This window comes from Narcine bancroftii, chromosome 3 (genome assembly GCF_036971445.1).
Source record: "Narcine bancroftii isolate sNarBan1 chromosome 3, sNarBan1.hap1, whole genome shotgun sequence".
Lineage (NCBI taxonomy): Eukaryota > Metazoa > Chordata > Chondrichthyes > Torpediniformes > Narcinidae > Narcine > Narcine bancroftii.
This window is the reverse complement of record NC_091471.1, coordinates 31,448,692-31,472,868: the sequence shown is the minus strand read 5'-3', so window position 1 is coordinate 31,472,868 and position 24,177 is coordinate 31,448,692.

Sequence of the window (24,177 nt, the reverse complement as noted above, 5' to 3'; positions counted from 1 at the left end):
TGGTTTGTTCTGTATTGTCACTAGGGGTAGGTGGTCAGTTTCTATGGTAATCGGCCTACCATAGACATAGTCATTGAACTTAAAGCAGGCCAAAACAACTGGTAATAGTTCTTTTTTGATTTGTGCATACCTGGTTTCTGCGTCAGTGTGTGACCTTGAAGCGTATGCCACCGGTTTTCCATCTTGCAGGAATGCTGCACTTAAGTCATACTGCAAGCACTCATAGGTCAGCATCACTGGTCTTCGTACAGTGTAGTAGGAGAGCACTGGTGGGCACGACATATGTCGCTTTAAAGCATTGAAAGCATTCTGCCGCTGTTAGTGCCAGGTCAACTCCACGTCTCTGGGTGTCAGCTCCTCAGTGGCGCTGTCAACTCGCTCGAGTTGGGGATAAATTTACTCAGATAGTTTATAATGCCAAGGAATCTTTGCAGAGTTGCCACGTCCACTGACATTGACATTTCGCTAATGGCCCTCATTTTGGGAAGTTCTGCCTTCAGGCCTTTGCTGGTGAACACGTGGCCTACATAGCTGAATTGGTTTAGGCGCAACCCTTGCACTCGCAGGGTGAGCCTCAGGTTTACTTTTCGTGCTTGGTTGAGCACCTTCTTTATGTTTGCGTAATGTTCCTCTTGAGTCTTGCCGCCTATCAGTATATCATCGACTACGATGGCACAAGGATACCGGCTAAAAATATGCTCCATGGATCTTTGGAATACTTTGCTGGCCGAACTGATTTCAAATTGCATTCGCAGGAACCTGTACCGACTAAATACAGTGTTGAACGTGGTCAATAGCGATGAGTTATAGTCAAGTGAGACTTGCCAGAACGAGTTTTTCTAGGACCGAGAATACCGTTGCATGAGCCATCCGTGTGGCAACTTCTTCTACGGAGCTCATGTTGTCTCTTTAGGGCTGCGTGGCCATCGGTATGTGGTGCACTGGATGAACCATGGGTTTTACCTCCGCGTTGAGCTACATGGAGTATGTCACCAGCAGCTTCCCCAGCTCGCCTGTGAAAAGCTCGGCAAATTCAAAGAAAATCTCTTTGATAGGTCTTCTTTGAGGGGCTTATCTGGTGTACCTCTCTGCTGAATGAAACGAGTCCTATGGCAATGCATGTGCTCAGGCATAGCAGAGGCATGACATCCTCGTGGACCACGAAGAATGTTAATATGTGTAACTCTCCCTGTACATAGCATCGTAGCCACACTGTGTTGTTGGTTTGGATTCTGCTGCCACCAGGCTCATTGACCTGATGTATGGTTTAACCTGTTCTGCTTTTTTTCAGCTGATTAAATGTCTTTAGTGACATGACGTTGCTCCCGTATTGACCTTCATCTCTGCTACCTTGCAGTTGACTTTCTTGGAAACGCAGGCCTTATTGTCCCCCCTGACCCAGCTCCAACTTGTCGATCGTTCTTCTGGGTCTGGTCCTTGTGTTGGTTTGCTGCCTGGATCTGCAGCATCTGCTGAAATGGTTCCACTTTCCACAGGTTCTGCACTGCTGACCGAACACTGGGCACATTTCTCTTCTCGGCATGTAATCGCCTCCGCAGTTACCGCATCCTGCCCTGAATGAAAATGTGGGGTGGCCTGGCTGGCATTTCCTCCTGGCTTCCAGCCACTGCTTTTTCACCGGTCCCGCCTGGATTGCGTCGATGCTCGTGACCAGCTGTTGCGGACAGTCCAGCTTTTTGCTGTTTTCCTCGGTACTTTAATATGCCAGACAGGCAGAGATGGCCTTTGCTAGTGTTTGCTCACTGTCGCGCAGAAGCGCTTTCCACGTACAGTCGTCACAAATACCACAAACCATTCTATCTCTAATTACTTCATCACAGAGCATTCTAAAGTCATAGATCTTCGCCCTGATTTTAAAATCCCTGATGTATGAGTGGATTGACTCGCCAGGCTTTTTGGTTTCTGGTATTAAACTTGTGCTTTTCCATCGTCGTGTTTCTCTATGGATTGCACATTACACTGAATTTTTGTTTTAAACATTTGGGGTCCTCTCTTGACTCAGCTGTCTGGTAACAAGTTCCCCTTCGCATACTTCATCTGCATACTCGAATGACCTCTCCCTTTCAGTGGCTATCAGGCTCGCCAAATTTATCAAAATGTATGCTCTGGTGCAGGCAGGCTTGTCGCTGTGCACTGCAGCAATAAATATGTCGTACTCTTGCTTAAAAATACACCAGTTCTCTGCTACATTTCCTTCAAACACGAGTGGGTCGGGCTGTTTAAATCTGTCCGCCATTATGGCAACTGTTGCAAATGTGATTTTGGTTACTCACTGTGACCAATTTGAAGGCCTCAGGCTTGGGACATTCTTACTCCTGCTTCTGACACCATGTTTGTTATTGCGTGCTGTATAGATAGACGAGTCAGTAGATGAGGTGAACCAAACTTTACTGTACACAATCAAAGAGAGAGCCCATAACATGATGCTTGCACCTTGCCGGTACTCAATTCAACTAATGCGCCCTCATGGAACTCATGCATGCGCACTGCACTGTTGCGAATTTGGTGGCTGCAATGCGATTACAGTGGGTGCAGAGCAGCCGATGGCAGCAGCTGTCTACAGCAGCCTTCTAATCCAAGCAGCACCACTTGGGGGCCGCCAATATCTTGGATGACGTCACTTCCGATAAATAACAGCACCACATGTGCACCATGGTGGCCACCATCTTGGATAGCCCCATCTTACCAGACTATGTGCCGGTACAGCGGGTCAGACAGCCGTGCTACTCTGGCTTTGGTCATACTCGACGAAAACAGCCCTCATCAGCTTACCAGGTCAATGATGGACATGGGGCGCAAGATGGGCTGCCTGTTCGATAGCGGAAGCACGGAGAGATTTATCCATCTGACACGGTGCAGCATTACTCCCTCATGATGAAAACAATGAGTTACAGAGTCTCCATGGCCTCTAAGTACCACTTGACAGAGAACGGCAGCAGCTGTGTGGTGACGCTAACTGTGCGTGACACAGAGTACAAAATTTTAAACTGCTTGTCATGCTATAACTCTGTAGGCCCGTACTACTTAAGAGCGTCACCATGGCACATGATGGGCCCTATCCACCCCTCACAGTTTACAACCAACAGTTTTTAAATGGCCCGCCCTCCCCTCTGAGAGAGTCCAACCAACAAACTGCAATGCACCCACCGCACTTGACCTGCAGGTGCTCTACTCTCCAGATTTTCCCCCCTCCTCTGTTCACAAACCTTGCCCCCGACAGTAAGCCCGTCATCTCCAAGAGCAGGTGATACAATGCTGGGGACAGGGCTTTTAACAATTCACAGGTGAGACGCTTCCTGACCGAGAGGATCATCGAACCCAGTACCACCCCTGGAGAGCTCAGGTAATGATGGTTAAGAGTGAAGGAAAACACCGAATGGTTATTGACTACAGTCAGACCATTAACAGGTTTACACAACTGGACATGTCCCCTCTCCCCCGCATTGCCGATATGGTAACCAAATCGCCTAATATCGACATGGTAACTGTAATGGATAAATATTGCGAGGATTTTGGTAAGATTAGTGGGTTACATACATACACACATTTTAAAACATCTTATTTGAAAGACTGAAGAAATCATATTCAGTAACATTGCAAAAACTATAGAGAATGCTATGCCCATTTCACAAGTAGATGCTAATTGAAATGGCATCATGAAATGAATAGAACATTGTTTGGAGGAGACAAACTGGCTGTTTAAAAGTACCTACAGTGTACTCACAGAAAGGTCACTCCTGGGTTTTGTTTATCTAAGATAACATTCCGTTGAGGACATTAGGACAATGACCAGGAACTGCCAGGTCTGTCCGGAGTGCAAACCACACTTCTACCAGTCGGACAGGTTTAACCTGATTAGGGTCACTCGTCCCTTTGAGCACCTGAGCATAGATTTCAAGTGGCCCCTGCCCTCTTTGAACCACAATGTGCTCTTCTTCATCATTCATTAGTACTCACCTGCATTTCCTGCCGGGATATGACCGCTGCCCCCGTTATCAAACCCTTACACAACCTCTTCACCCTGTTCGGATACCCCTGCTATGTCCATAGTGACTGGGGTTCTCCTTCATGAGTGATGAACTGTGCCAATATCTGCTGGCCAGTGGTATCACCATGAGCAGGGACCATCAGCTACAACCCCCGAGGGAATGGCCAGGCGGAAAGAGAGAACACCAATGCCTGGAAGGCCGTCCTCCTTGCCCTGAGGTCAAAAGGCCTGCCTGTCTCCCACTGGCAAGAGATCCTCCCCAAAGTGATCCACACAATCAAATCCCTCCTGTGCACCCCCACCAATGCCACCCCTCATGAAAGGTTGTTTCCCTTCCTCAGAAAATCCACGTCGGGGACCGCGCTGCCATCCTGCTTGACGTCCCCCAGGGCCACTCCTGCTCTGGAAACATGTGAGAAGCCATAAGCCAAACCCACTGGTTGAGACAGGCAACCTCCTCCACGCCAACCCCAATGCGCCTATGTGGCATACCCAGAATAGGCGTGAGGACGCTGTGTCTGGCATGGGTGGGAGGCCCCAGGACTCTGACCAACCAACCGCTACATCCCCCTCCACCCCGATCACCCATCACATTCCATGTTACCCTACCCCAGACCGCAACCCACCTGTCACAGTTCAGACACCAGACACTCCACCTGCGGACAATGACCAGACCATCCAGGAGCCAACAGCTGAGCCACAACCAGCACTGTGATGGTCACAATGGCAGTAAGGACCTCCGGTCAGACTGAACCTGTGATGGACATGAACTCATGTCACCTCGCAGGGTTCCTTTTAAAAGAATGCGGTGGAACTACTGTTTTACAGGTTGTAAATGTATGGATGGCCCGCCCCTTGCTGATTGTGCCTGTGGCTCCTCCCCCTTGATTCTCCTAATAAAGGTGACAACCCCTCCCTCAGAATAAGCTCAGGACTTGGGTCAGCAATTCCCTTCTGTTTTGGTAATAAAAGCCTATCAGTCAGGTAACTTCTATTCTTTAGAGTTACTGATAGCGCATCACATTACATTAATCTTATATTTATGATGTAAGGTTCCAAGATTCCTAACTCCGGTGTTCCATTAAAACTACGTAATGGGTTGCAAACTGATTTTTTGTTTTGTTTTAATTCTCCACCCATTCAACTCTACATCAATTTATGAAAAATCTTGCATGAAAACAGTGCAAACGAAAGGTTTCCAATTGCAAGTGTGGTAGTCTGGAAATCTGGTATACGTAGTTATATTAACATGGACCCCAAATTAATTTTTAACATTTATAATGTGCTGCAGAAGAGCTAAGCAGGACCAGAAAAAAAATCTGCCACTAATTTCAATGTTGAAAATTTTAAACATTTGCCTTATTTATACAGTAGAGCAGAAAATGCTAGAATCATTTAGCAGCTCAGCAGTAGATATGGAGAGAGAAATAAATGTATAGTTTCAGGGGGATGAAAGGCCATGTAGATTTCAGATTTATTGTCAGAGCACATATAACCCTGAGATTCTTTTTCTGCAGGCGAGGATGAATGGTAGTGTAAAAAAAACTGTACTCAGCATATACATCTAAGCAAATAAAGAACTGTAAACAGATAACGAATGTAAACAAACTGACTACAATACAGAGAGAATAAGAAAATCAATAAACTGCACAAGTAAGGCTCCTTAAATGAGCCCCTGATTGAGCTTGTTGTTGAGGAGTCTGATGGTGGAGGGGGAGCAGCTGTTCCTGGATCTGGTGGTGTGAGTCTTGTGGCACCTGTACCTCTTACCTGATGGAAGCAGCATGAACAGAATGTGTGCTGGGCGATGTGGGTCATTTTGCTGCTGCTGTCCAATGGCAGTGTTCCCTGTAGATGTTCTCGATAGTGAGGAGGGTTTTGCCCGTAATGTCCTGAGCTGTGTCCACACTACTTATTGGAGGACTTAGCTTTCAGGTTTATTGGTATCTCCATTCCAGACCATGATGTAGCTGGTCAGCACATTTTCCACTACACATCTGTAGAAATTTGCCAGGGTTTCTGACCTCCACAAATGCCTGGGGAAGTAAAGGTGCAGACGTGTTTTCTTTATGCCGCCATTAGTGTGTTGGTACCAGGAAAGACCCTCCAAGATAGTGACTCCCAAGAACTTAAATTTGCTCACCCTCTTCACCTCTGATCCCCCATTGGTCACTGGATCGTATACCTCTGGCTTTCCTGAAGTCAACAATCAGCTCTTTAGTTTTGGTGACATTGAATGTTGTTGTTGTTGGTGCGCCATTCAGCCAAGTTTTCAATCTCCTTCCGGTACGCTGACTCATCACCTTTCTTTATACAACCCACTACCGTGGTATCGTGGACACATTGGTAGATGGTTCTATTGTCGTAAAAAGCCACACAGTTGTAGGTGCAAAATGTAAAGTTTGCCGCTCATTTTGTCTCAGTTAAGAATTTTTTTTTGTTTAATTCCTCTTATGCTGATCAGATGTGAAATTCTATCATGTTTCTCATTTAATAACTTAATCCCTATCGGGATTAATAGATGCCGGATAAGAGACATGGCCTAACTAATACACCTGCATTAAGAATAAACAGTTTAAATGTTAAATGACAAAAATACTACTTACACTGAACAAACTTCACTTGTATGAATCTGTAAATCTTAAAACATTTTACTTCCTTTTCAGTTACATTCTTTAAAAACATTTAACTGTCACTGCATCTGCAGGTTCCTACCCCTCCATAGAGCCACCTAAAAGATGAACAACAACATTGTAGATAATTAAACCCCCTCCCTCAAGTTTACAGGCAAAGCCTCTGTCTGGGGCAACCCTTACTAAGCAGGGAAAAAGAGACACTTTAAAAAAGTCACCCCAATGGCAAGGACCATCATGGGCCATGCCATTGCTATTTCAAACAACTTTATTTAAACAGCAAAGCACAACCAAGGCACTCCACTGACTCAATATTTCCTCCCATCTTTACCAAAGGTTTATGTGTTGGATCAGAGATCATATACATTTACAATTTTAATCTTACATATTTTTTACCTATTATTTTATTCTTTCTTTTTTCCTTTATTTTTGCTGGTTGCTTGAGGCTGCTGTTTCCTTGAATTCCAGATAACTGGTTTCACTATATCTCCTTTTGATAAACTACTAAATGTAGCCAGAACAGCAGTGATAATTCTTCTATCTGAAGAGCCTCCCTAATTGTTTGTAACCTGTTCATAAATCCCATGGACCCCCTGTACAGGGTGATGCACTGGATCCATTCCCTGAAAACTCCCAACAAATCTGCAAATGTTTTCCTGTTAACCTACACACTAAACAACTTGGGTGGAAATGATTCCTTAAGATAAATCTGAGTAAAATATAGGTATACTCCGATTTATGAATACTTGCTTTAGATAAATTTGCTTTTATGAAAAAACCTGTGTTCGCTTTGACGAGAAGATTTTCACTTTTACGAAAAAGCGGCCAGCAGGGCTGTCAAAACTCACTGCCTTCCCGATTTTGGTAAGTGAAACTACACTGTACATACATTATTTCTATTTTATGTAGGCTGTATTTATCATGTAATTTACTAGATGTTAGTGTTATTTTGTGTGTTATTTGGTGGATTATTTTTTTAGGTCTGGGAACGCTCAAAAAATTTTCCCATGGAAATCAATGGTAGCCATTCAGCTTACAAAAGGTTTCATAGGAATGCTCTACTTTCAGATAGCGATGTATACCTGTATTTAATGTATTCAAAATAGTCTTGCCCCCAAAATAGCTTAATCTCCATGCTTCTAAGTTATTTTCATTCAGAAGAATTGTGCCATGGTTATTAACTTAATACAGATGATCCATTGTACAAGTACAAATCATGGGAGTAACTGCATGAAATGTGCATGTCCAGAGAGTGAATAAACTTTGTGCAGGAGAGGAATGAATTCTCACTGAGAGCCATAGAATATCAACTGCTCTTTAGCTCGTGGTTACACCCGCCATTGACTGAAGTGAAGTTCTATATTTTTTTAATTGCTTTTAATTTTTATTGCATACCTTTCCTTTGAGCCTTGCAGGAAAGTATTTTGCTTTTTTTTCACGAAGAAAATCTGGGAATTTTTGTTCATTAGTTTTTTTCAAGTCTCAAACACTGCAATCCAGTAGAAAATGCACAAAGGAGGTTAACCACATACCATTGGTTAAACACCAGGAATGTCCTTATTCCGAACACTAAAAATTGAAAGCTGACTATGGGTAGGACTCCAATTTAATTTTAATGGTCTCTCTAACTTGTTTCTACCAGTTTTTTTTTAAATTTTATTTTATTGGCACATGTAACAAAATTGCATACAGAACTAAATTCTGTATTTTAAAGTCAATACATCCTTTTCTTTAATCATTTTTTCCACCCCAATCGCTCCCTCCCACACCAGAAACTTCCCAAAGAAAACAAGAAAAGGAAAAAAGAAGAAAAGAACAAAGAAAAAAAAAATGTGATTGACTAATTTTAAAAACAATACTGGATATTACCTTAGGGACAAATTATAGCCTAACCTAACACTTACAAATATCATTTTTACCTTTTAAATATAAAGTATATAGTGAAATAAATCGCTGCCATATAATGCATAATATTTGATCAAAATCTATATATATAAAACAAACACACCAAAAACATCTAAAAGATAATAAAATAAGATACATTAAGGTGAGGCAAGGGAGTGACAAAGTTCACACCAAATTCTACTAATTGACATAATGTAATTACTTATAAAGTTATAACTCCAATCTTTTGCATATATGGAAACCAAATTTTCAAAAAAATTATCACATTTGTTCTTTAAATTATATGTAATCCTTTCCAAAGGTATGCAATTTTGCATTTCACCATGCCACCTATCTAAGACCAAATCCATATCCAATTGCCATGAAACAGCTATACATTTCCTGGCAACTGCCAATACGATTTTTAAAAATTATTTTTGAAACCAATCCAATTTTAAATCTGGACTAATCCTTGATATATCCCCCAAAAGAAACAACATGGGGTTTCTCGGGAGTGTAACACCTATTACCTGTTGAAAAAAAATCTATTAAATTAGTCCAAAAAGAATTCAATTTGGGACATGTTCACGTAGAATGCAAAGAAGTGCTGTGTCCTGTTTACATCAAGAACACTTAACCGAAATATCTGACTTCAATCTTTTAAGTTTTTGTGGCGTAATATATAACTGACGTGTGAAATTGTATTGCACCATTTTATATCTAATGTTTATTGTATTTTTTATACTATCATAACGTATTTGTGACCAATTTTTATCAATTAAAACTATATCTAGGTCCCTTTCCCACCTTTGTTATGAAAATCTTTCTTCTTTACTCCCCTCAAAATTAATAAATACATAACTAATATGAATTTTTTTGTATTTGGATTTGATATTATTGTTTCAATTTCATCATCTTCTAACAGTAAATAATGTGTAATATTTCTCATAGATAAGCCTTTAATTGATAATATCCAAATATTGTATTATTTTGTATTCCATATTAAGCTTTCAGTCAGCCAAATGTCATTAAATATCTGCCTTGATAACAATCATTATTAAATTTTATTCCCTTTTTTGACCAGTTAATAAAATTTCTATTATTCAACGTAAATAGGATCAATTTATTTTGCACCAGTGGCATCCAAATGTCTTAATAATGGTGTACCTGTTTCTCCAGTTAATAATATCTTATTCCATTTATATAGAAATTCTTCAGATTCTTTTCCCCCCATCTTATTCATTCCTACATTAACCCAAGCCATTTTTTTCTCCTTTCTCAAAAAAAAGAAGAAAGAAATTGTAGTTGGGCCACTTTATAATAATACTCAGAATTTTGAAGTTGTAGACTCCCGATTCAAATCTCCAAGTTAATTTTTCCTTAGAAATCCTTGTCATCTTGCCTTTCCACAAGAATTTCCTTATAATTTTATTTAGATCCATTTAAAACTTTTTAGGAATATCAATGGTAAAGAATAAAATAATATTGCACCCATTGAAAATTATTCATTTTAATACAATTAACCAAACAATTAATGTAATTGGTAAATCAACCCATTTTTAAAAATCCTCTTCAATTTTCTTAAACAATGGTCCATAATTAATTTTAAAAATTCTCTAACTGATTATCGATTCTAATTCCCAAATATTTTATTCCACATTCAGACCATTTAAATTTGGTATTTTGTTTACATTGGGCATATTCACCAAAGGTCAATGGCATGATTTCACTTTTATCTCAGTTAACTTTAAATCCTGCAAATGCTCCATATTGTTCTAATTGCATATGTAATTTACCTAACAAATTTTTTTGATCTGTCAAATAGACAGATGAACTAATTTTATGTTTGTTAGCCTCTATTTTAATACCATTAATATCTAAGTCTGTTCTAATTAATTCAGCCAATGTTTCAATTACTAATACAAAAAGAGCAACCGATATAATCAGACCATTGATCACCACTCTTGATCTTAGATCTGTATAAAATTATTTTATCCAATTTATAAATGTTTGTCCTAAGCCAGATTTAGCAAGTGTCTTAAAAAGACCCATTCTACTCTATCAAATGCCTTTTCTGCACCTAAAGCCACTTCTATACATATTTTCTTTCTTTTGGTCTAGATAAATTAAACTAATCAACCTATTTACATTATCTGCCGATTTTCTTTTTTTTTAATAAATCCTGTTTTGTCCTTGTTAATTAGTTTTGGGTAAAAAAAAAATTCCAGCCTAATTGCCAATAATTTAACCACAATCTTGTAATCCACATTCATTAATGATATCGGCCTACAAGATGATGGCATTAATGGACCTTTACCTTTTTCTGGAATTACCATTATAATTGTTATCCTGAAAGAATCAGGTAAATTTCCAGTTTCTTCCAATTGTATTAATACTTTCATAAATACAGGAATCAACACATCTTTAAATTCTTTATAAAATTCTGATGTAAATCCATCTTCACCAGGGGATTTATTATTTTGTAAAGAAGCTATAACTCTTGCAACCTCTCCAACTGTAAAAGAGATTCCTAATATTTTCTGTTCTTCCTTACTTAATTTAGGCAAATTTATTTGAGTTAATGGTTTTTACCAGGTTGATAAGTTTTGCTTTGCTCCAAGATTTCATTCTTACTTTTAATTGAGATTGTCTATCTTTTTTAACCATTCTAGTTATAAAGCTGATTATGCATCCTGCTACATTGAAATTTAGAAATGCAAAGGCTTTAATTCTTGGAAGTTATTGGCATTGTCAAAAGTCAGATTATAACAAGAAAAGTACAAGAAATGTAAAATTGCCAATGGATGATCTGATTTCCATTTTAAAGCTGAATTTTTCCTGAGAAGTTTTTTTTTTTCGTATACCTTTTTAAAATAAGATCTGATTTTGAAATGTCTAAAAACAAAACCAAGCTCAGTTATTGCAAGTTCAACAAGAAAGTCTGCAGCAACTGGAGTTGAGGGCAATACACTCGACTCAAGTCACACCAAACCCATAGGAAGTAAGGGGTGACCAATGTTTTGGGACAAAGGGCTCAGACCCAAAACATTGGTTATCTTTTAATTCCTATAGCAAGACTTTCTAAGTTTGTCTAGCATGTTTGTATCTTGGGCCAGAGTTACAGATGGTCCAAGTAATACCATCAGGAAAACGAAGCTTATTCTCCACTGTACCTCTCCACCCCCTACTCCCATTAAATTTGAAATTCACGATGTTGTCAAAAAGTATAAGCTGGGACCTAATATTCATACCAAAGATTCTCTACATTTGCCTAGTTGCTATCTGAGAGATAGCTACAATGTATCAATGAGGCCCTCCCATTTATTCCCATTTATGGTAGCTGGATCTCTATGACACTCTCTCCCAAGGTTTTTGGTCTAATTTTTTCTGTAGGTAACTCGTTGCCAGGGTTTTAATTTGAAGTCCTTCTGTTCTACATAATCCCTTGTTGAACCACAAATTCTGCATTGGCTTGCTCTCATGATACAGAACATCATCTACACGAATGCAAAGATTACTGGCCCTCCCTCTCCTCTGTTGACAACATTCACCAAGAGTCTTGCTTAAATCAAGCACAGATTTATAGGGGACCCTTTCCATCCAGTACACAGTGTCTTTGACCTACGACCATCAGGAAGTAAGTACAGGAGCATCAAAATCAGGACTGTCAGGCTGGGAAATAGCTTCTTCCTGGAGGCTATGAGATTGATGAATAGTATCCTGTAAATGAGTAAACCATTCATAAACATTTAATAAATATTTATTTTAATTTTGTATTCTTAAGTTGTGATTATGATGTATTGGGTATTGTATTTAAATGTGAGCACTGTGATCCAGAGAAATGCTGTTTCATTTGGCTGTATCTTTACAGTCAGATGATAATAAATTTGAATTTGAACATATACAGGTATGAATTTTATTAAATCTCCACAATGTAGTCACATGCAGTTTTTAACACTTGATCGATTTCCTTTAGTCAATTAACATCATCACATTTCCTTCTGATGTACATGAAACAGAAAGGGCAAATTTCAAATACTTTTCAATGTCCATTTAATTCCCGTACTGTCTTGACACTGTTCCTGCAACCTCCAGTAGGGACAGAGTTAACACAATATTATTGTTACCCTTTCAAATGAACATTAAGAAGCATTTCCAAATTGCTACGTTTAGCAATTTTCCTTTTTATATCTTAAAAATTCAACACTGAGTGATCTTTGGCAAAAACTGATGTGTATCAATGGATGGACAAAGATTTTGCACAGTTTTATTCAATTCAATTCAGCCTGGTATAATATCAAGCTGGATCTCCAGTGGGGGAAAAATATTCTAACATTTAAGATTCGTTTAATCCTACATCTCCAGGGAAGTCATTTTTTTTCAGTCATTTTGTGTAATTCAGTATATTTTGTAATTTAAAATCAATTCTACCAAATAAGTAGGGTTTTTTTTTCTTTTGCAGTACAAATGTCCCCCTCATTGTCCTCTGAGCCAGGATTATATGTTTAGTAGAAGTGGATATTCCCTCCATACAAAGCTCCCAGCAGCAGTGCCAGCTCTTATCTTCAGTAGGGAAGGTCCAATTTTTATTGAAACCGTTAAAATCCTACTTAATTGAATTTTTTCCCCTTAAAATGTGTGAGGTGGTGTTTGGAACTAAATGTAGGTGCCTTTTTTTTTCGGATCATAAATTTTGAGAAGAGGATTTCTGATGACTGGTTCTAAGTGAACTGATTTTTGATGCTTTGAAGTGCTTAGTCTGAGTAGATTGCATTTCAGTGAATTAAAAATATCTTTTATACAAGTATGTCTAAGGTTCCCAGTTAGTGCTTTCATTGAATTTTGTCTGTTTCCTTTTTTTCTGCAAAACCATTCAGGATTCTTTATAGAGTTGGAAAGCAGATGGCTGGATTCCATTATCCCCTGAAGGTGACGCTGTCCCTCTCATAAACTGGAAGGTGAACACTTCAATGAAAATTGTTCAACTTGAAGGTGAATTCTGGAGTTCAGTGTATTGTGTATGTGGGGCTACTGTGATGTTGAACATTTTGGAAGTAGTTTTCTACATGTCTTGTAACAAGGCTGCTTTCCAAAGCCAAAGCCAAAGCCAAAGAAAGGCAGAATTAAAAAGGATTTGAACATGGGTGAAACTGATGGCAGGGTGGTGTGATCATGACTTTGGGGAATAGATTGAGGTCATCTTATTTCCTTCTTGGTCACAGATCACATTTAGGACTAAGATGGTGCTAATTCTAACTGTTGGCAGTTCCCACTCTTGATCCTCCTTCCATTTATATTTAAGGCCATACTTCTGACATTGGAATCTACTAGCCCGCCTTTCCATGATGGAGCCAGAGCATGGTGACTCTTTGCTAGATTCTGAATGAAGAGTAGGAAGAAGTTTACAGTACCTGTAATGATAAAAAAAATTGAAAGGGGACACAATTTCTTTGCCAATCTTCCAATTTTTGAAGGAAAGTGAATAGCTGTTCATGATGGTTCCCCAATAATAGAGGGTGACTGAGTTGTGAATAGAATAGAAATTGTATCTTTGAGGAGGAAAACAATGAATGTTTCAGGAGGTTGATCTTTTAGGAGCTGATGGAAGATCATCCATTTTTCTCTCACCACACATACTGCCTGATATGAGCATTTCCACCATTTTCTTAGCTGATGCTGCAAATCTGAAACTTTAGCTTCGATAATTATGAGAAGGATGTTCAAGAAGTTGTTAAAGTTAAATCCTTATATTTAGTTTTCTTTTTCCAAAGTACTTGCTATTTTTCCAAAGAACCTGTTCATGTTCAGCAAGTAAGAATTTCAGCCAATAAATACATTGTGCAATGTATATGACCAGAGATGCATTGTTTTCATTAATCATTATATCTATGCTAGTCCATTTTGATCAGCTATTTCATTAATCATCATATCTATGCTAGCCCATTTTTATCAGATATTTAGGTTATCAAGATTGTTCCAAGTTATGAGTATAAATTTGCCTACATCTAAATGGTCAAAAGCAGTGATTTTCAAACTTTTTCTTTCCACTCATATAACACCTTAAGTAATCCCTATGCCAAAAGTGCTCTGTGATTAGTAAGGGATTACTTAAGGTGGTATGTGAATGGAAAGAAAAAGTTTGAAAACCACTGTTTTAATTGTACCTAATTAACTCGTCATGTGCATGGTTTCATAACTTCAAAGGAAATAGGTCAATGACAATTTTTCTCAAGAAAAATATTCCAGTAACATTTGGGTCTAGAACAGTGATTCCCAACCTTTTGTTTCCCATTCACATTCTTTCTTTGGCTTGGCTTCGCGGACGAAGATTTATGGAGGGGGTAAATGTCCACGTCAGCTACAGGCTCGCTTGTGGCTGACAAGTCCGATGCGGGACAGGCAGACACGGTTGCAGCGGTTGCAGGGGAAAATTGGTTGGTTGGGGTTGGGTGTTGGTTTTTCCTCCTTTGTCTTTTGTCAGTGAGGTGGGCTCTGCGGTCTTCTTCAAAGGAGGTTGCTGCCTGCCGAACTGTGAGGCGCCAAGATGCACGGTTGGAGGCGAGATCAGCCCACTGGCGGTGGTCAATGTGGCAGGCACCAAGAGATTTCTTTAGGCAGTCCCATTCACATAGCACTTTAAGTAATCCCTTAATAATCACAGAGCACCTATGTTACCCCAGAACCTTTAGATCCTCAAATTTTTAATAAGATTTCAGTATAAATAAATTTAATAAGTGAGAATATGGAGCAAAAGTTTGCTGGTGAGAAATGAAGGTAGTGCACAATTGGGAGGTATCAAGGAAGAAATGAATGTATAAAAACTGTTGATAAAATTAAAGTGAAAGTTCAAAAATTTGGAGAAGATTTTCAAGATTGTCATATGGAAGTTGAACAATGTAAAGATAGTTAATAAGTTTACAGCATAGGAGATTCAGAGGAAGGATTTCTTGCAAAATGTTGGCATGTTCGAAAATCAGTTGCAGAAATAATGTTAAGATTGTTGGACTTACTGAAGATCTTGAGGGTATTAATCCAGTACAGTTTTTTCAAAAATGCACACCTGAAATTTTGGGTTCTGAAAACTTTCCAAATGGATTAGAACTTGATAGAGCTCATAGAGCCATTTGAAATAAATCATATCCAGGACAACTGCCATGCTCCATCTTGATTAAATGCTTACATAACCAAGATAGAAAAATTATACTAAAATTGGCAGTTCAAAATGCCAGGAAACAACAGGGCCCATTAATGATTGGAAATAATAGTCTTCTTCTATGCAGATTTGAGTAATGCCATTGTTAAAAGAAAGAAAGATTTTAATCCAGCAAAATCAGTTTTATATTAGAAAAGGTATAGATTTCCCTTTCAGTATCCAGTAGTTGTTAATGTTTTCTATGGAGACTATCAATCATAATTTTTTGCTAATGAATTTAAAGCTTTGGAATTTGGTAATTCACTACCTAATAATAAGCAAAATGGAAGTCAGTTATTCTTTCCAGCAAATGAAGGTGAGTCAAGACAGAATGAGGGAAGAGTCTTTAATGGAGTGTCGAAAATCGACTGAAATTGAAGTTGAAATTTATGATGATCAAGTGAATAGAGATCTCAAAGAAGCTTACCATACATGATGAACTGATTGACATTTATTTTTGATATTCTGTCCAGGAGAGGCAGACCTCTGTTCTCTCTTCTCCTTCTGAGGCCGCATGGCAACTAGTTGGTAAGGCAACTTCCCATAATAAGGGGGATTAGTGCTGATCTTATCAGTACTTTTTCTGTTTTTTTTTTTCATTTTTTGTATTTTTTCTCTTTTTTTTGGAGATTTCTTGCTTTCTATATTTGGAGATGTTGTTTGTTTTTAAGATTAGTTGTAGAGCTGAGATCTGCTGGAGCAGGAGATGGGAGGCATATATTCTCAAAATTATATTATGATGGTAATTTAATATGAATGGGCTCAATAACACAATTAAGATTAAATAAGTTGTAGCTGATATTAAAAAGTTGAAAGTTGATATTGCTTTTTTCCAGGAGACTTATTTAACAGAGAAATAACATCAAAAGTTAAAAAAGAGAATGGGTTGGTCAAGTTATAGCTTCGTCTTTTAATTTTAAGGTGAGAGGAGTTGCTATTTTAATCAATAAAAATTTTCCATTTAAATTTCAATCTGTGGTTATTGATCCTGTGGGAAAATTTGTTTTGGTGAATTGTCAAATTTATTCAGAGTTTTGGACTCTTATAAATACTTATGCACCTAATATAGATAATGAGAAATTTATTCAAGACACCTTCCTTCATCTTGCAGAAGCAAATGGAAATTTAATAATTGGTGGAGATTTTAATAGTTGTTTAGACCCATTGTTAGATAAATCACAAAAATCATTAACTAAAACTAAAACTGCAAAGAGAATTTTGGCATTAATGGAAGATTTGAATTTTTGTAGATATTTGGAGAAAATGAAATCCAAGGGAAAGAGATTACTCATTTTATTCATATTGATTTGATTCTTATTCTAGAATAGATTTCTTTTTAATTTCATCGCATTTACAAGGACATGTTACATGTTACAATATAAAGCTAGAATCTTATCAGATCATTGATATCATTTTCAAGTTTTAATAAAATTGATTCAACTTATAGTTGGAGATTTAATTCTTCATTATTAAAAATGTTTATTTTTGTAATTTTATAAGGAATCAAATACAAATCTATTTAGATATAAATACTAATTCAGTTGATAATAAATTTATTTTATGGGATGCATTAAAAGCTTACTTAAGAGGTCAAATAATAAGTTATTCAACCAAGATTAAGAAAGATTATCTTAAAGAAGTAGATAAATTAGAGAAATAAATAGGGATTTTAGATAAAAATATACAAAAAGAGTAATACCTAAGAAAGATAAAGATTTATTTAAACTTGAGTCTTATAGGCCTATATCTTTAGTGAATGTTGATTATAAAGTTGTAGCTAAAGTTTTGGAAAATAGATTGAATGAATACTCACCAGAATTAATTCATTTAGATCAATCTGAATTTGTTAAAAAACAATACTTTTCTGACAATATCAATAATAAAATAGCACAAATATTGATCTGAATGTTGATATTAAAGAAAGTGAGAAAAAAGAGTCAACATGTGATTCAATTATTATAGAGAAAGAAAATTACAACAATGCTACAAAAATGCAAATCCAATGTCCTTGTTGAACCAAAGGGATAAAAAGATAATACAAATATAATAGAGAGAAAGAAGAACAAAATAAGAGGAACTTCCCACCCCCTCCTCAAAAAAACAAGAAGAAAAGTAAGAAAAAAGAAAGTAAAAGAAAATATTGGGTTCACCTAGGATAAACCCTACTCCCATCAAGGGATAAATAACCTGAGTTACCTAGGGTTTTCTGCGCTGCGAGCACTGGGGTTGGGGGAAAAAGAAAGGAGGGGGGAATCATTAAAGATTTACCCTGATGAACCTTAGGTATGAATTCCATATTCCTGAAAGTAAAACGTACCTGTTTTTGAGGATATAGGTGCTCTTCTCCAGGGGAAAACAATTATGTATTTTAATCTTCCAGTGGGCTAAACCTAGTTGGGAATCAGATTTCTAAGAAACTGCTATGAATTTCCTGGCCACTACTAAAGTGAGCTTAACGAATTTTAATTGATATTTTGACAGCTCGCATTTCGTCTTCTAAAATCCCCAATAAAAATAATTCAGGTGCCTGAGGGTTTCGAGTTCCAATAATATTTCTGTTATACATTTTCTTCCTACTGCCAATGCAATCATTACAAATTATTTTTGATATTTAGATAATTTAAATTTTGGTCTTATCCCTTCAATATTACCTTGTAATATAACATTGGGTTTTGTGGGAATTTAATTCCTGAAACCTGTTCTAAAAAAGTTGCCAAATTTATCCAAAATGGTCTTACTTTTGGGCAGGTCCAAAAAGAATATTAAAAAATACCCATCTCCTGGCCCAATCTGAAACATTGGTCTGATTTCAATCTATTTAACTTTTATGGCATGAGATAGAATTGATGTAAAAATTATATTGAATTAAACTGTATCTAACATTTATAGTGTTTGTCACACTATCTCAACATAACTCTGACCAATTTTATTGATCAATGTTAATATTTAAATCCGTTTCCCATCACCGTCCAGACCTTTGTATCCCCTGTTTGGGACTGCAATAAAGTCTATATAGCTGAAATAATTTTTTTTATATGTCTATTGTGAATCACCATTTCCACATCACCACATGTTGGTAGTAACATTGTTGGACTTTTAAATAGGCCCTTAATTGAAAATAACAAAAAATATGTATTATTTTGTATATCATATTTATTTTTAATTGCTCAAATGACATTACATTTCTTCCTTCGTAACAATCTTCTATATATTTAATGCCTTTCTGAGGCCAAATGTTTAAACATTGATTATCCATTGAGAAAAGAATAAGTCGATTTTGTATCAAAGGCATTTTAGGCAGGATAATACCCCTCATTCCAATTTCATTGTTAACATTATTCTAGATATTAATTAAATGTTTTAATAAAGGTGCTTCCCTCTCCCCAGTTATTAATTTTGATTCCTATTTATATATAAAGTCTTCCGATATTCTCTCTCCTATTTTATCAATTTCTATTTTAATTGATGCTGGTATCTCTCCCTCTTCAAAAAATGAACCAAGAAACATCATGTGAGCTGCCTTATAATAGTTTTTTAAAAATTTGGTGAAACTTTAAACCTCCTAACTCAAACTTCCCTGTCAGTTTATCTAAAGAAACTCTCATCATCTTACCCTTCTAAACTAAGTTGAAAACACTTTTTTGGTAACATTATTGGTAATGTTTGAAATAATTATTGTACTCTAGGAAATATATTCATTTTAACACAATGAACCCTACCCAATATGTTATTGGCAATATTATCCACCTATTCAAACATTCTCCCATTTTCTTAATTAAGGGTACATTATTAAACGTGTATAAATTATTTTATTTATTATCTACCCATATCCCTAAATATTTTATTCCATTTATTGGCTATTTAAATTGGGTATCTTCTTGGCACTGAGTATAATCACCAAAAGTAAGGGGGAAAATTTCTCTTTTATCCCAACTCGATACTTTCCCATATTCCTCCAAACTTAAGTAAAATTCACATAATGAACCTAATGGCTCTGTCTAATAGATAAAAACATCATCAGAAAATAAATTAATTTTATATTCATTGTGATTAACTTTAAATCCTTTAATCTCAGGATCAGATCAAATCAGATCTACAAATGCTTCTATTATTAAAATAAATCAAGCAGGAGATAGTGGACCTCCTTGTCTACTAGATCTAGTTAACTGAAATAGTGCTTAAACCTGCTCATTTGTTACCACTTTAGCTTTAGATTGGTTACGTAAGGCACTAACCCAATTGGCAAATATCTTTCCCATCCTGAATCTTTCAATCACCTTAAACAAAAAGTCCTATTCTAATCTATCAAAGGATTTTTCCACACCTCAAACCACTACCACACTTAAACAGGCCAATTTGACCCTTCTAGTCCGCACTGATCCAAGTACCCTCCTCTAATCCCACTTACCAGCACTCTGCCCATATCCGTCCATCCCCCTCCCATCCATATACTGATCCAACTCTTTCTTAAATGACAACATTGACGCTGCCTCCACCACCTTTCCCGGAAGCCCATTCCACACACTAACCACTCTCTGAGTAAAGAAATTCCCTCGTATGTTACTCTTAAACTTTTGCCCTTCAACCCATCAACACATCCATATCACCTACTCTCAATGGGAAAAGCCTTTCCACATCAACTCTATCCCTCTCAGTATCTTAAACAGCTCTATCAAATCCTCTCTCAGCCTTCTACATTCCAAGGAATAAATACCTAATTTGTCAATCTTTCCTTGTATTCCAGATGCTGAAACCCAGGCAACATTTTTGTAAATCTTCTCTGCACTCTCTCTATCTTGTTAATATCCTTCCTATAAATTGGTGACCAGAACTGCACATAGTACTCTAAACCTGGCCTCACCAATGCCTTTTACAGTTTCATCATTACTTCCCAACTCCTAAATTCTATGCACTGATTTATATAGACAAGCATACTAAAGGCCTTCTTCCCCACCCTATCCACATGTGCTCCGATCTTCAGGGAACAATGCACCGTTATTCCTAAATCTTTCTGCTCCACTGCATTCTTCAATGCCCTCCCATTTACCACATCTCTTTCTTTGATTATTCTTTCCAAAATGAAGCACCTCACACTTATCAGCATTAAACGTCATCTACCATCTTTCTGCCCACACCTCTAAGCAGTTTAAATTCCTCTGCAATCTTTGAAAACCCTCTTCATCATCCACAATTCCCCTTATTTTAGTATCATCTGCATATTTACTAATCCAATTTACCACCCCATCATCCAGATCATTAATATATATGACAAATCTCCTTTCTTTTGTGCCAAATGTATTATATTAAGTAATCTAGTAAAATTGTCTACAAATTGTATCTTTTTTAACAAACCCAGCCTGATACATATTTATTAACATTGGTAAAAATTTTGTCAATCTATTAGCTAAATTTTTTGCAATGATCTTATAATCTACATTTAACAATTAAATAGGTCTATATGATGATGGCTTTAAAGGATCTGCCCTCTTTTGTATTGCTGTTATTATCGCAGTATAAAAAACATCCCGAGAGAGTTTGTGTTATCGCTGCCTGGTCTAATACTTCCATTAAAGTAGGAATCAACCAATCCTTAATTTTTATTATAAAATTCAGGTGGGAAACCATCTTCTCTCAGAGATTTATTACTTTGTAATGAGCTCAATGCCTCCATCACCTCCATTGGGGTAAAGGGGGCATCCAGCTCCACTTGCTCATGTAAACCTAATCTTGGTAGCCTTATTTGTGGCAAAAAAAATTCTATTTTGTTATAATCTCTGCAACTCTGATTTATATAACTTAGAGTAAAACGGTCTAAAAATTTTGTTGATTTCTTGAGGTTTATAAGTAGTTGCATTCAACTCCAACTTAATTGCATTAATCATTCTTTAAATTTGTTGTTTTCAACTGCCAAGCAAGGACGTTATGGGCCCTCTCTCCTAACTCATAGTATCTCTGCTTAGTTCTCATTATTGCTTTCTCTGTTTTATATATTAATAAGTCTTCTATGTTCATAAATATTCTTCATCACATCCCATAAAATAAATTGACCAAATTCAAATAATTCTCATGAAAAATTTGAATTTGCTCTCTGACAAAATCACAAAAATAACATTGAATTAAATCTCCATCTATAAATTGATTCTTCTTTATCTAATATTGCAATTGTCATTAACAAAGGTGAGTGATCGATAAAATATTGCTTTATAATCAACTTGATTAATTCCACCTTAGAAATGTGCCGATATTGAATAAGAATTAAGTCTATTTAAATAAAAAGATTAATCTCTCTCTCGGGTGGATTATTCTCTATGTGTCTATTAAATTCAGATCTTTCATTAATGTGAAGGAGGCTTTCACTGCCTTTGCCCTTGTTCTTACTCTAGTTGATCTATCTAAAGCTGGGTCTAAACAAACATTAAAATTCCCAGCTATTAAAATGTTCTGATGTGCTCCTGCCAAATTAAGAAATGTTTTTAATTTAAATTTTTCATCATCCACATTCAGCACATATATATATATTCAGAAGAGTCCACAATTCTGAATAAAATTGACAATTTACCATAACATGTCTTCCTGTCGGTCCAATTACTGTATTCTGTATTTTATCTGGAAGAGTCTTCTTTATCAAGATTGCCACTCCCCTTGCTTTTGAATTAAATGAAGAAACTGTGACAAATCCCACCTAATCTCTCTGATGTTCTGTTTCAATTAAATGAGGCTCATGTAAAAAATGTATGTCTACTCTCATTTTTTAAAATATAAGTCAGTATTCTTTTCCTCTTCACAGGTCTCTTTAGCCCGTTAACATTAAAACTTAAAAAGCACAATATATTACTCATTGATATTTAACTGAACTCAAGTCTACCGATATTTCCCTTTCACCTTTCTCCTCACACCTCCTTGACAATTCGGAAGTATGTTGTCTACCATGTTAAGGATGTCCTCTTCACCAATCCAGGTAGGAAAAAGAAAAAAAAAGAGTTATACATAGTCAATTCGTATATTTAAAGCAGTTATAATATTCATAAAATAAAAAATAAAAATCACATAAAAATTAATGTTGCTTAAAATATACACAACATTACCCCCCTCCATTTTAACAGTGGCATCATCTGGCACACACAGTAGTCAGTCCATGTCACCTCTAACCCCCCCCCCCCCACCCCGGATGTTGTTTGTTATCCTGGAGGGGGGTAAGGGAGGAGATGTAGGGACAAGTTTCACACTTACAGCTGGAAGTGCCTAAGGGGTGGAATGGGTGGGGGTGGGGGGAGGTGGGTTGGGGTGGAATGTGGAAAGGAAAAATCAGACTTGGGAGTCCCAAAGAGTTTGATCCCTGCACAATGGATAGGAATGAAGAGTGGAAGGTGTGGCTGGTGACACATGGGGGACTACAGATAATGAAATGCGGTCTTAGAGGAATGCAGAGGAGATTCATTCGAGTAGAAACAGTAGTAAGGAACTTTGATTAATGTGTAGAAACTGGGTTTGTATGGATGAAATTTCAGAACACAAAGTTCTGATTGAATGCAGCACAGTGTGGAGACACATAAGACCGTTGCATCAAATGGTCAGACGTAGACTTTGGGTTAACCGCTGCCCAGCTTTATAGAAATTTAATTTTCATGATACAGCTCAATAGGAGGCCCTTTCAGCACATGAAACCCATGCTTGCCCAATTTCAACCCATTAAACTACCAATCCCGAATATTTTGAAGGGTGGCAGGAGACCAGATCACCCAGAGAAAATCCATGCAGGTCACAGGGAGACCGTACAAGATCCTTACAGACAGCACCGGATTTGAATCTGGGTCAGTGGCTCTGTAATTGGGATGCCCTAAGCACCTCACTAATTGTGCCACGTTATGGCCCTATAATAGTGCGAATTACCATTCTTCAAGTGCAGGATGCCCGGAATTTTGTTAAACTTGATGAGGGGTTCTGTCTCCACAATCCCTCCAAATAGAGAGCTGAAGACCTCCAAACCATCTGCATAATTTCTCTGTCTGTCTGTTTCTCTCCCTCCTGCTGTTTCTACCAGAACTATATGAGCATATAAAATTTAATTGCCGGAGACATACAACAACAATTAAATGCAGGTGGCTCTGAATTGGAATTCTACTCATGAAAGAAGCAAATAAAATGCAACTTTCAAAAGGAGATTGAATGTTGCTTGAAGAATTTCCAGGAAAACAATGAAAGTGAGGGAGGTGTGGATAAATTGGATTGCCTTTTGATAGGTTTAAGTGACTTACTGTGTAATAGAAACATAGACGATAAGAACAGGAGTAGGTCATTCGACCCTTCGAGCCTGCTCCGCCATTCAACGAGATCATGACTGATCTTAAAGTTCAGTACCCTGTCCCTGCCTTCTCTCCGTAACCTTTAATACCCTTATACTGAAGAAATAGATCTAATTCCCTTTTAAATATATTTAATGAACCTGCCTCTACTGCCCT